The sequence below is a fragment of the Cetorhinus maximus genome, unplaced genomic scaffold (genome assembly GCF_964194155.1).
Source record: "Cetorhinus maximus unplaced genomic scaffold, sCetMax3.hap1.1 HAP1_SCAFFOLD_388, whole genome shotgun sequence".
Taxonomy (NCBI): domain Eukaryota; kingdom Metazoa; phylum Chordata; class Chondrichthyes; order Lamniformes; family Cetorhinidae; genus Cetorhinus; species Cetorhinus maximus.
Genome location: NW_027596334.1, coordinates 268120 through 280563, shown reverse-complemented (window position 1 = coordinate 280563; position 12444 = coordinate 268120). Strand labels below are relative to the sequence as shown.

Sequence of the window (12444 nt, the reverse complement as noted above, 5' to 3'; positions counted from 1 at the left end):
CACCAAGAATCTCGCACTGATGATGAGGACAGTGTAAAATAAGAAGGTGTGAGGTTTTTTCTGGTGTAGCGGTATTCTCACTGGATGAGTAATCCCGAGACCCAGGGTTATGCTCTGGGGGGGACCCGGGTTAAATCCCACCAGGGCAGATGGTGAAATTTGGATTCAGTAAAAATCTGGAATTAAAAGGCCGATCATGACCATGAAAACGTTGCCGATTGTCGTAAAACCTACTGCCCTTTAGGGAAGGAAACCTGCTGTCCTTACCCGGTCTGGCCTACACATGACTCCAGACCCACAGCAATGTGGTTGACTCTTAAATGCCCTCTGAAGAAGGGCAATTAAGGGGGGCAATAAATGCTGACCCAGCCTGTGACACCCACATCCCAGGAATGAATTAAAAAAACACAGCGTTTTAAACTATGGAATTTGAGAGACACTCAGGCTGTGTTCAGACCTCACGAGCAGGAAAGTTTTTACAGGGAGGTTCCATTCTGATGATGGATGAAAATGGCATTGTGTATGGTGAACTATTCCCTTTTTGAAGCACGTTTGGAACCATCCTCTGTATCCCCACGTTGGCAAAAATGGTCACAGCATTTTGAAGGGGACGTGGGGAAGTTTTGGCCATTGGAGAACAGAAGGAAAAATCTATTGCTTTTCCTATTTGATGCCAGAGAGGATTACAACTGATGGAACAGTCATCTTCAGACACGCAGGATGCTGGATCCTGGTCACTAGTTTAGAAACATAGAAACTAGGAGCAGGAGTAGGCCATTCGGCCCTTCGAGCCTGCTCCGCCATTCATTATGATCATGGCTGATCATCCAACTCAATAACCTGTTCCCGCTTTCTCCCCATACCCTTTGATCCCTTTCACCCCAAGAGCTACATCTAACTCCTTCTTGAAAACATACAATGTTTTGGCCTCAACTACTTTCTGTGGTAACCAATTCCACAGGCTCACCACTCTCTGGGTGAAGAAATTTCTCCTCATCTCAGTCCTAAATGGTCTACCCCATATCCTCAGACTGTGACCCCTGGTTCTGGACTCCCCCACCATCGGGAACATCCTTCCTGCATCTACCCTGTCTAGTCCTGTTAGAATTTTATAGGTTTCTATGAGATCCCCCGTCATTTTTCTGAACTCCAGCGAATATAACCCTAACCGACTCAATCTCTCCTCATATGTCAGTCCCGCCATCCCAGGAATCAGTCTGGTAAACCTTCGCTACACTCCCTCTATAGCAAGTACATCCTTCCTTAGATAAGGAGACCAAAACTGCACACAATATTCCAGGTGTGGTCTCACCAAGACCCTGTACAATTGCAGCAAGACATCCCTGTTCCTGTACTCGAATCCTCTGGCTATGAAGGCCATTTGCCTTCTTTACCGCCTGCTGCACCTGCATGCTTACCTTCAGCGACTGGTGTACGAGGACACCCAGGTCTCGTTGCACATTCCCATCTCTCAACTTATAGCCATTCAGATAATAATCTGCCTTCCTGTTTTTGCTACCAAAGTGGATAACCCCACATTTATCCACATTATACTGCATCTGCCATGCATTTGCCCACTCACTCAGCTTGTCCAAATCACACTGAAGCATCTCTGCATCCTCCTCACAGCTCACCCTCCCACCCAGCTTTGTGTCATCTGCAAATTTGGAGATATTACATTTAGTTCCCTCATCTAAATCATTAATATGTATTGTGAATAACTGGGGTCGCAGCACCGATCCCTGCGGTACCCCACTAGTCACTGCCTGCCATTCGGAAAAAGACCCGTTTATTCCTACTCTTTGTTTCCTGTCTGCCAACCAGTTTTCTATCCATCTCAATACACTACCCCCAATCCCATGCGCTTTAATTTTACACACCAATCTCTTATGTGGGACTTTGTCGAAAGCCTTCTGAAAGTCCAAATAAACAACATCCACTGGCTCCCCCTCATCAACTCTACTAGTTACATCCTTGAAAAATTCCAGTAGATTTGTCAAGCATGATTTCCCTTTCGTAAATTCATGCTGACTCTGCCCGAATCTGCCACTGTTTTCCACGTGCTCAGCTATTAAATCTTTTATAATAGACTCTAGAATTTTCCCCACTACCGACGTCAGGCCGACTGGTCTATAATTCCCTGTTTTCTCTCTACCTCCCTTTTTAAATAGTGGGGTTACATTAGCTACCCTCCAATCTGTAGGAACTGTTCCAGAGTCTATAGAATCTCGGAAGATGACCACCAATGCATCCACTATTTCTAGGGCCACTTCCTTAAGTACTCTGGGATGTAGATTATCAGGCCCCGGGGATTTATCGGCCTTCAATCCCATCAATTTCCCCAACACCATTTCACTACTAATACTGATTTCTTTCAGTTCCTCCCTCTCACTAAACCCTGTGTTCCCCAACATTTCTGGTATGTTATTAGTGTCCTCCTTTGTGAAGACAGAACCAAAGTGTGTATTTACTTGGTCAGCCATTTCTTTGTTCCCCATTATAAATTCCCCTGTTTCTGACTGTAAGGGACCTACATTTGTCTTCACCAATCTTTTTCTCTTCACATACCTATAGAAACTTTTACAGTCAGTTTTTATGTTCCCTGCAAGCTTACTCTCGTACTCTATTTTCCCCTTCTTAATCAATCCCTTGGTCCTCCTTTGCTGAATTCTAAACTGCTCCCAATCCTCAGGTCTGTTGTTTTTTCTGGCCAATTTGTATGCCTCTTCCTTGGATCTAATACTATCTCTAATTTCTCTTGTAAGCCATGGATTGGCCACCTTTCCTGTTTTACTTTTGTGCCAGACAGGAATAAACAATTGTTGCAGTTCACCCAGGTGCTCTTTGAATGTTTGCCATTGCCTATCCACCGTCATCCCTTTAAGTAACGTTTCCCAATCCATCATAGACAACTCGCGTCTCATAGCATCGTAGTTTCCTTTATTAAGATTCAGGACCCGAGTCTTAGAATCAACTACGTCACTCTGCATCTTGATGAAGAATTCTATCATATTATGGTCGTTCATCCCCAAGGGGCCTGGCACAACTAGATTGCCAATTATTCCTTTCTCATTACACAATACCCAGTCTGGGGTGGCCTGTTTTCTCGTTGGTTCCTCAACGTATTGGTCCAGAAAACCATCCCGTATACACTCCAGGAATTCCTCCTCTACGGTATTGTTACTAATTTGATTTGCCCAATCTATATGCAGATTAAAGTCACCCATAATTACAGATGTCCCTTTATTGCACGCGTCTCTAATTTCCTGTTTAATGCCATTCCCAACCTCACTAAAGGGGGAGTTGGACTAGTTAGCTGGACTAATGGATCCGGGTTATACGCTTGTTTTGGGATGACCAAGTTGGTACCATAGACAAAGTAGATCAGCAGACAGTTCTTATTGAGAGCACACTATTTATTTACCAAGGAACTCAACAGCTACACTTGTGCGCTTACAACTCAAACCATGTTTCTACATTACAGACTCTAACTGTAGACTACTGACTACTGAGGTCGCCCGCACTACTCTGCTATTGGATAGTAAGATCATGTGATCTTCGATTATAACATTCTTGTTAAAGGTATATTACACATTAGATTACCACATCCCTCCCCCTTTACTCAAAAAATACATTTTACAGTTACAATTCTTCTCAAAATATCAAATTATTTACACAGGAATTAATTTACACCTTCAGTCTTTCTGGGGGTTTCCTGTTGCGTGTAGAAAATCTCACACCCACAGCTTCAGGTGTTTTGTCAGGAACCTGCTTTTTCTGGTGTTGTCCGAACATCAGGTTCTTCGGTGGACACCTGCCAACCTGTTTCCTCAACTCCCGCGGGTACAGCCGACCCTTCAGACACGTCTGTGCTCAGTTGCGTCCTTTCAACAGGAGACATTGACTCAGTCGTGAACACTGGAGGAATCATTTCCTGGTACTTTGTTTCTCTCCTCCTTGTCTGATCTATATGTCTCCGTATGATTTGGTTTTCTACTTTCACATGGTGAGAAAGAGATCCAGTCACTGCACTTATTTCACCCGATAACCACTTGGGTCTTTCACCGAAATTCTTCACATATACCGTCTCTCCTACGGTAAATTTCCTGTCATGACTATGCCAGCCATGTCCAGTTTTCTGTCTTCCCTGACTCCTTTCCACCTTCCCCACCACCCCCACTAAATTTGGCGTTACTAAGCTCAATCTTGCTCTGAGACAGCGATTCATCAACAATTCCACAGGCGAGACGCCTGTTGCTGTGTGAGGGGTGGTTCTATAATGGAAAAGGAAATGTGTTAGCTCGGTCACTATGGAGTCTCTGGTTAATTTCTTCATGCCTGACTTGAATGTTTGAACCTCTATCTCAGCCCCTTTCCTGCCTTTTCCCCATGACCCTTGATTCTCTTACTGATTAAAAATCTGTCTATCTCAGCCTTGAATATATTTAATGACCCAGCCTCTACAGCCCTCTGCGGTAAGTCCCAGTATATCTTTCCTTAGATAAGGGAACCAAAACAGTTCACAGTGTTCTAGGTGTGGTCTAACTAGTGCCTTGTATAGTTTTAGCAAGACTTCCCTATTTTTATACTGCATTCCTTTTGAAATAAAGGCCAACATTCCATTTGCCTTCCCTATTACCTGTTGAACTTATATGTTAGCTTTTTGGGATTCATGCACCAGGACCCCCAAATCCCTCTGTGCTGCAGCCTCCTGCAGTCTTTCTCCATTTATTTTTTTTTAAGATTCATTCATGGGATGGGGGCGTCGCTGGCTATGCCAGCATTTATTGCCCATCCTTAATTGCCCTTGTTCAAAGGGCAGTTAGGAGTTAACAACATTGCTGTGGGTTTGCAGTCACATGTAGGCCAGACCAGGTAAGGATGGCCAATTTCCTTCCCTGAAGGACATTAGATTATATTCAGCTCCTCTATTCTTCCTGCCAAAGTGCATAACCTCACATTTTCCCACATTATATTCCATCTGCCACTTTTTTTCCCACTCACTTAACCTGTCTGTATCCCTCTGTAGACTCCTTGTGTCATCCTCACCACTTGCCTTCCCACCTATTTTTGTATCATCCGCAAACTTGGCGATAGTACATTCACTTCCCTCATCCACGTCATTAATATATATTGTAAATAATTGTGGCCCCAGCACTGATCCCAGTGGCATCCACTAGTTACAGGTTGCCATCCTGAAAATGCCCCCCATATCCCAACTCTCTGTCTTCTATTAGTGAACCAATCCTCTATCCATGCTAATATACTACCCCCAACACCATGGGCTTTTATCTTATTAAGAAGCCTTTTGTGCGGTACCTTATCAAACGCCTTTTGGAAATCCAAATATATTACATCTACTGGTTCCCCTTTATCTATCCTGCTTGTTACCTCCTCAAAGAATTCTAATAAATTTGTCAGGCATGATTTCCCCTTCATGAAGCCATGCTGACTCTGCTTGATTAGATTATGCATTTCTAAATGCTCTGCTATTACATCCTTTATAATAGACTCTAACATTTTCCCAATGACAGATGTTAAGCTAACTGGCCTATAGTTACCTGTTTTTTTGTCTCCCTCCCTTTTTGAATAAGGGTGTTACATCGGCAGTTTTCCAATCCTCTAGGACTTTTCCAGAATCTAAGGATTCTTGGAAGATTACTACCAGTGCATCCTCTATCTCTGTAACTACTTCCTTTAATATCCTAGGATGTAACCCATCAGGTCCAGGAGACTTATCGGCCTTTAGCCCCATTAGTTTCCATAGTATTTTTTCTCTAGTGAAAGTTATTGTATTTATTTCCTCCACTTCTTTTGCCCCTTGATTATTTAGTATTTTTGGAATGCTATTAGTGTCTTCTACTGTGAAGACTGAAGCAAAGTATTTATTCAACTCCTCTGCCATTTCCTGGTTCCCCATTATTATTTCCCCAGCCTCATTCTCTAATGGGTCTATGTTCACTTTGGTCTCTCTCTTCCTTTTTATATATTTTAAGAAGCTCTTACTGTCCGTTTTTATATTATTTGCTAGTTTACCTTCAAAGTTTATTTTCTCCCTCTTTATTTATTTTTGGTCATCTTTTGTTGGCTTTTAAAACTTTCCCAATCCTTTGGATTACCATTAATCTTTGCCACATTGTATGTTTTTTCTTTCAATTTGATTCTATACTTAACTTACTTGGTTAACCATAGTTGGTTTATCCCCTTTCTAGAATCCTTCTTCCTCACTGGGATGTATCTTTGTTGAGAGTCATGAATTATTTTCTTAAATGTCTTCCATTGTTCATTAACCATTTCTTCTACTAAAATCCTATCCTTTCCCAGTCCACTCCAGCCAACTCTGCCCTCATTCCTTTGTAATGACCCTTATTTATGTTTAGCACAGTTGTTTCCAACCCAAGTTTCTCACTCTCAAACTGAATGCTAAATTAAACCATGTTATGGTCACTGTTTCCTCGGGGGTCTTTTACTCTGAGATCATTTATTAAACCTACCTCATTATATATTACCAGATCCAAAATAGCCTGACCCCTGGTTGGATTCACAACATATTGTTCTAAGAAACTGTCCCGAATATACTCTATGAATTCTTGTTCATGGCTACCTCTGCCAGGTTGACTTTCCCAGTCTACATGAAGATTAAAGTCACCCATGATTAATGTGCTGTCTTTTTTACATGCCCTCATTATCCTACTGTCCTACAGTATAGCTACTGTCATGGGGCCTATAGACTACTCCCACCAATGTCTCCTTCCCCTTGTTATTTCTTATCTCCACCCATGCGGATTCTACATGTTCCGATCCAAGATCATTTCTTGTTATCGTACTTATTCCATCTCGTACTAACAAAGCTACCCCACTACCCTTTTCTTCCTGCCTGTCCTCTCAAAAAGTCACATACCCCTGAATATTTAGTTCCCAGCTTTGATCTCCCTGTAACCATGTCTCCGTAATGGCTATAAGATCATACCCATTAACCTCTATTTGTGCCAATAATTTATTTATTTTGTACCGAATACTAAGTGCATTTAAGTAAAGAGCCATTAATTTTGCCTTTGTTCCATTTTTTCCCCTTTGACCCTACTTGCTGCTGTTTTTTTATGTTTGTACACTCTGTCCCTTCCTGTCACACTCTGGCTATCATTACCTAAATAGCTGCCCTGCAATGCTGCCTTATCATTCCGCTTTGTAAGCCTATGTATCCCCTTCTATTGAGTTCAAAGCCCACTCTACAGCCCTAGTTATCCCAACCATGTTTGTCATTCATCAGTGAATTCAACTACAAAGACCAACACATACAGAAGAATGAGACTTGCAAAAGTGGAAAGGGAACGTAGCTGATGTCGATTCCGTCTGTGCTTTCTTTTCCACACAGAAAGAGGCCACATATGACAGTGACAATTGGCTGAAGAGAGGTACATGTTCTCGGAGATATACAATCACCTGTCAATATCATAGAGACAAAACATTCAGAAAACTTCAGAACTGACCCGGTCTCCGCAATTCACAGAAGCTAAAAATTTACCCTCACAACAGGGAAAAGCCACTGAGGGTTGTTGGGACTTTTGAAAAGCCAAACTTATTCCAGAGCATTAGAACGAATGCTGCATTCTATTCCCTATCAGGAGAAGGTCACACACTTATCAGCTTCCGTAGAGGGAGCTTTACTCTGTATCTAACCCCGTGCTGTACCTGCCCTGGGAGTGTTTGATGGGGACGGTGTAGAGGGAGCTTTACTCTGTATCTAACCCCATGCTGTACCTGTCCTGGGAGTGTTTGATGAGGACAGTGTAGAAGGAGCTTTACTCTGTATCTAACCCCGTGCTGTACCTGTCCTGGGAGTGTTTGATGGGGAAGGTGTAGAGGGAGCTTTACTCTATATCTAACCCTATGCTGTATCTGTCCTGGGAGTGTTTGATGGGATGTGATGAAATGTGGTACTTTGCTGCTGCACTAACTCATGATAAGTTGTAAAGTTCATTGAGAGTTTGACACCTGATGTTATAAGAGAGAATATTCCAATCTATTCGGTCCTGGGTTCTGTGCATCGTTCTCTAGGCCAGCTATTGCTGCCCATCCCTAATTGCCCTTGAGAACTGAGTAGCTGCTGGGTCATTTTAGAGACAACCACGTTGCTGTGGGTCTGGAGTCACATGTAGGCCAGACCAGGTGAAGACAGCAGATTTCCTTCCCTAACGGACATTAGTGAACCAGATGGGTTTTTACAACAATCGACAATGGTTTTATTGTAATTACGCGAGGCATCTGCCTCCCCCATTATTGCCTAAAAGTTGGCATTCAGATGCAGCAAACATTTAGGAAAGCAAATGGTTTGTTAGCTTTTAATGCACGGGCATTTGGTTACAAGAGTGAGGAAGTCTTGCTGCAATTGTACAGGGCCTTGGTGAGACCACACCTGGAGCAAGGAAGGATATACTGGCCGTGGAGGGAGTGCAGCAAAGGCTCACCAGACTCTGAGATCACAGAATCACAGAATCACACAGTGCAGAAGAGGCCCTTCAGCTCATCTAATCTGCACCGACACATGAGAAATACAGAATTTCTTCAGTAACATTGTGCAAGGCCCAGTGGTTGTGGTATTCTGGAATATCCAGACGTTGATGATTTTCTGAATTTTATTTTGATGGTGTTGTTGGGCTCAGTCCCGGTTCATTGCTGTCCGAAATGTTCACTTCTGATCAAAACTAGACCTGAGGATCTGATTAAAGCAGCCGGCAATCACACATCACCCTTCTCTGTGATTTCTCAAGAATCATTCTTGATTTTATGCAATAGAACCATAGAAAAGTTACAGCACAGGAGGAGGCCATTCGGCCCATCTTGTCCATGCCAGCCTGAGGACACCCAGGTGCCCTTTCTAATCCCACCTTCCTGCACCCGGCCCATAGCCCTGCAGTTTACAGCACTTTAGGTGCAGATCCAGGTACTTTTTAAAAAGAGTTTAGAGTTTCTGCCTCTACCACCAACTTGGGCAGCGAATTCCAGACACCCACTACCCTCTGCATAAAAAAGTTCTTCCTCATGTCCCCCCTACACCTTCTGCCATTTATCTTGAATCTATGTCCCCTGGTTCTAGAATTCTCCACCAAGGGAAACAATTTGATACTGTTCACTCTCTCTATTCCCCTCATAATTTTGTACACCTCAATCAAGTCACCCCTCAGCCTTCTTTGTTCTAAGGAAAATAACCACAACCTATCCAATCTCTCCTCGTAGCTACACTTTTCTAACCCTGGCAACATTCTTGTAAATGTCCTCTGCACTCTCTCCAGAGCTATTACGTCCTTCCTGTAATGTGGTGACCAGAACTGCACACAATACTCCAGTTGTGGCCTCACCAGTGTTTTATACAATTCCAACATTATATCCTTACTTTTATATTCTATACCTCTGCCAATGAAGGAGAGCATTCCATATGCCTTCTTTACAACCTTGTCTACTTGAACTGCTGCCTTCAGGGACCTGTGTACTTGTACGCCAAGATCTCTCACTTCATCTACCCTCTTAGTATATTCCCATTTATTTTGTAATCCCTATAACTGTTTGACCTCCCTAAATATATGACCTCACACTTCTGTATGTTAAAATCCATCTGCCACTTTACCGCCCACTCCACCAACCCATCTATATCGTTTTGGAGATTATGGCTATCCTCTACACTATCCACTACACTACACTACACTAAATTTCCCAATCTTGCCCCCCACGTACACGTCCAGATCGTTAATATATAACACAAACAGCAAGGGTCTCAACACCGAGCCCTGTGGAACACCACTTGAGACAACTTTCCATTCACAAGGGCATCCATTGACCATTACCCTTTGTTTCCTGTTACAAAGCCAACCATTTATCCAGTTTGCCACATTACCCTGAATCCCATGGGCTTTTACTTTCCTGACCAATCTGCCATGTGGGACCTTGTCAAATGCCTTGCTAAAATCCATGTACACAACATCCACTGCACTACCTTCATCAACTCTTCTTGTCACTTCCTCAAAGAATTCAATCAAATTTGTGAGGCAAGACGTTCCTTTAACAAATCCATGCTGACCATCCCTGACTAGTCCATGCCTTTCCACATGACAGTTAATCCTATCTCTCAGGATTGATTCTACTAATTTGCTCACCATCGATGTAAGACTAACTGGCCTATAATTGTTTGGCATTTCCTTTGATCCCTTTTTAAACAATGGAACTACGTTTGCATTTCTCCAGTCCTCCGGTACCTCCCCTGTATCTAGTGAAGATTGGAAAATCATCCTCAGAGCATCTGCTATCTCCTCCCTGACTTCCTTCAGCAGCTTCGGAAACAATCCATCTGGCCCTGGTGACTTATCAACTTTCAAGGATTTCAACCCTTCGAGTACTTCCTCTCTCTTTATGACTATCCTGTCCAATATCTCGCAGTGTTCCTCCTGGACTACTATATCTACATCCTCCCTTTCCTTTGTAAACACAGAGACAAAATATTCATTCAAAACCCTTCCCACAGCCTCTGCATCTACACACAAGTTTCCATCTTCATTTCTGATAGGTCCCACTTTTTCCTTAACTAACCTTTTAGCATTAATGTATTGGTAAAACATCTTTGGGTTATCTTTAACTTTACTTGATAATCTTTTTTCATGCCCTGTCTTTGATTTCCTTATTTCCTTTTTTACTTCGTCCCTGCACTTCCGATATTCGTCTAGGCTATCTGCAGTGCTTAGTTCTTTGTGCCTATCGTACGCTTTCTTTTTCTGTTTGATCTTCCCCTGTATTCCTCTAGACAACCAGGGAGGTCTAGATTTGGCAACAGTTAACCCTTCGAATACTTCTGGAAATTACTGAAGTGAACACACTGAAAGGGAGAATTGTGGGACAAGCCGGATACTGGGGAGGGTGTACTGTAACATGACCATCGGTACGCGTCACAGCTTTGGATTTTTCCTGTCAGTTTATCCCACATTCCGTTAGCCGGAAACTGCGATCCCTGTGATCCAGATAGAAGCAAGCTCATCCCACTCTCTCTCCCGAAAACCAGTATCAATCCCAGACTAATCCCACTCTCTCTCCTGAAAATCAGTATCAATCACAAAATAATCCCACTCTCTCTCCCGAAAACCAGTATCAATCCCAAAATAATCCTACTCTCTCTCCCGAAAACCAGTATCAATCCCAAAATAATCCCACTCTCTCTCCCAAAAACCAGTATCAATCCCAAACTAATCCCACTGTCCCGCTCTCTCCCCATAGCCCTGTATCAATCCAAAACTAATCCCACTGTCACCACTCTCTCCCCATAGCCCTGTATCAATCCCAAACTAATCCCACTGCCCCACTCTCTCCCCACAGCCCTGTATCAATCCCAAACTAATCCCACTGCCCCACTCTCTCCCCATAACCCTGTATCAATCCCAAACTAATCCCACTGCCCCACTCTCTCCCCATAGCCCTGTATCAATCCCAAACTAATGCCACTGCCCCACTCTCTCCCCCTCGCCCTGTATCAATCCCAAACTAATCCCACTGCCCCACTCTCTCCCCATAGCCCTGTATCAATCCCAAACTAATCCCACTGCCCCACTCTCTCCCCATAGCCCTGTACCAATCCCAAACTAATCCCACCGCCCCGTTCTCTCCCCATAGCCCTGTATCAATCCCCAAACTAATCCCACTGCCCCACTCTCTCCCCATAGCCCAGTATCAATCCCAAACTAATCCCACTGCCCCACTCTCTCTCCATAGCCCTGTATCAATCCCAAACTAATCTCACTGCCCCACTCTCTCTCCATAGCTCTGTATCAATCCCAAACTAATCCCACTGCCCCACTCTCTCCCCATAGCCCTGTATCAATCCCAAACTAATCCCACTGCCCCACTCTCTCTCCATAGCCCTGTATCAATCCCAAACTAATCTCACTGCCCCACTCTCTCCCCATAGCCCTGTATCAATCCCTAAACTAATCCCACTGCCCCGTTCTCTCCCCATAGCCCTGTATCTATCCCGAAACTAATCCCACTGCCCCACTCTCTCCCCATAGGGTTGTGAATATTTGGAATTCTCTCCCCCAGAGGATTGTGGGTGCTCCATCGTTGGATCTGTTTAAGGCTGGGAAAGACAGATTTTTGGTGTCTCGGGGAATGAACGGTTACGGGGAGTGAGCGGGAAAATGGGGTTGAAGCCCAAGATCGGCCATGATGGTCCTGAATGGCGGAACAGGCTGGATGGGCTGAGTGGCCTATTCCTGCTCCTATTCCTTGTGTTCTTGTGTTTTCTCTCTCTCTCTCTCTCTGTCTCTGTAGCTCTCCCTCTCTCTCTGTCTCTGTAGCTCTCCCTCTCTCTCTGTCTCTGTAGCTCTCTCTCTCTTCCCTCTTGGTCACTGTCTCTCACTCTCACTTTATTTTGATTACCAGATAGTTTACTTTGTTTACTGGTTT

General features: G+C 43.7%; 2 long non-coding RNA genes across 3 annotated transcripts in view; one reads left to right on the top strand and one right to left on the bottom strand.

The window, feature by feature from the left end:
- The window catches only part of LOC144673576 (uncharacterized), a 345035-nt gene that overhangs the window by 107821 nt on the left and 224770 nt on the right, over positions 1-12444 (top strand). The window lies entirely within an intron of this gene.
- Positions 1-12444, bottom strand: part of LOC144673578 (uncharacterized) — a 343246-nt gene that overhangs the window by 107100 nt on the left and 223702 nt on the right. The window lies entirely within an intron of this gene.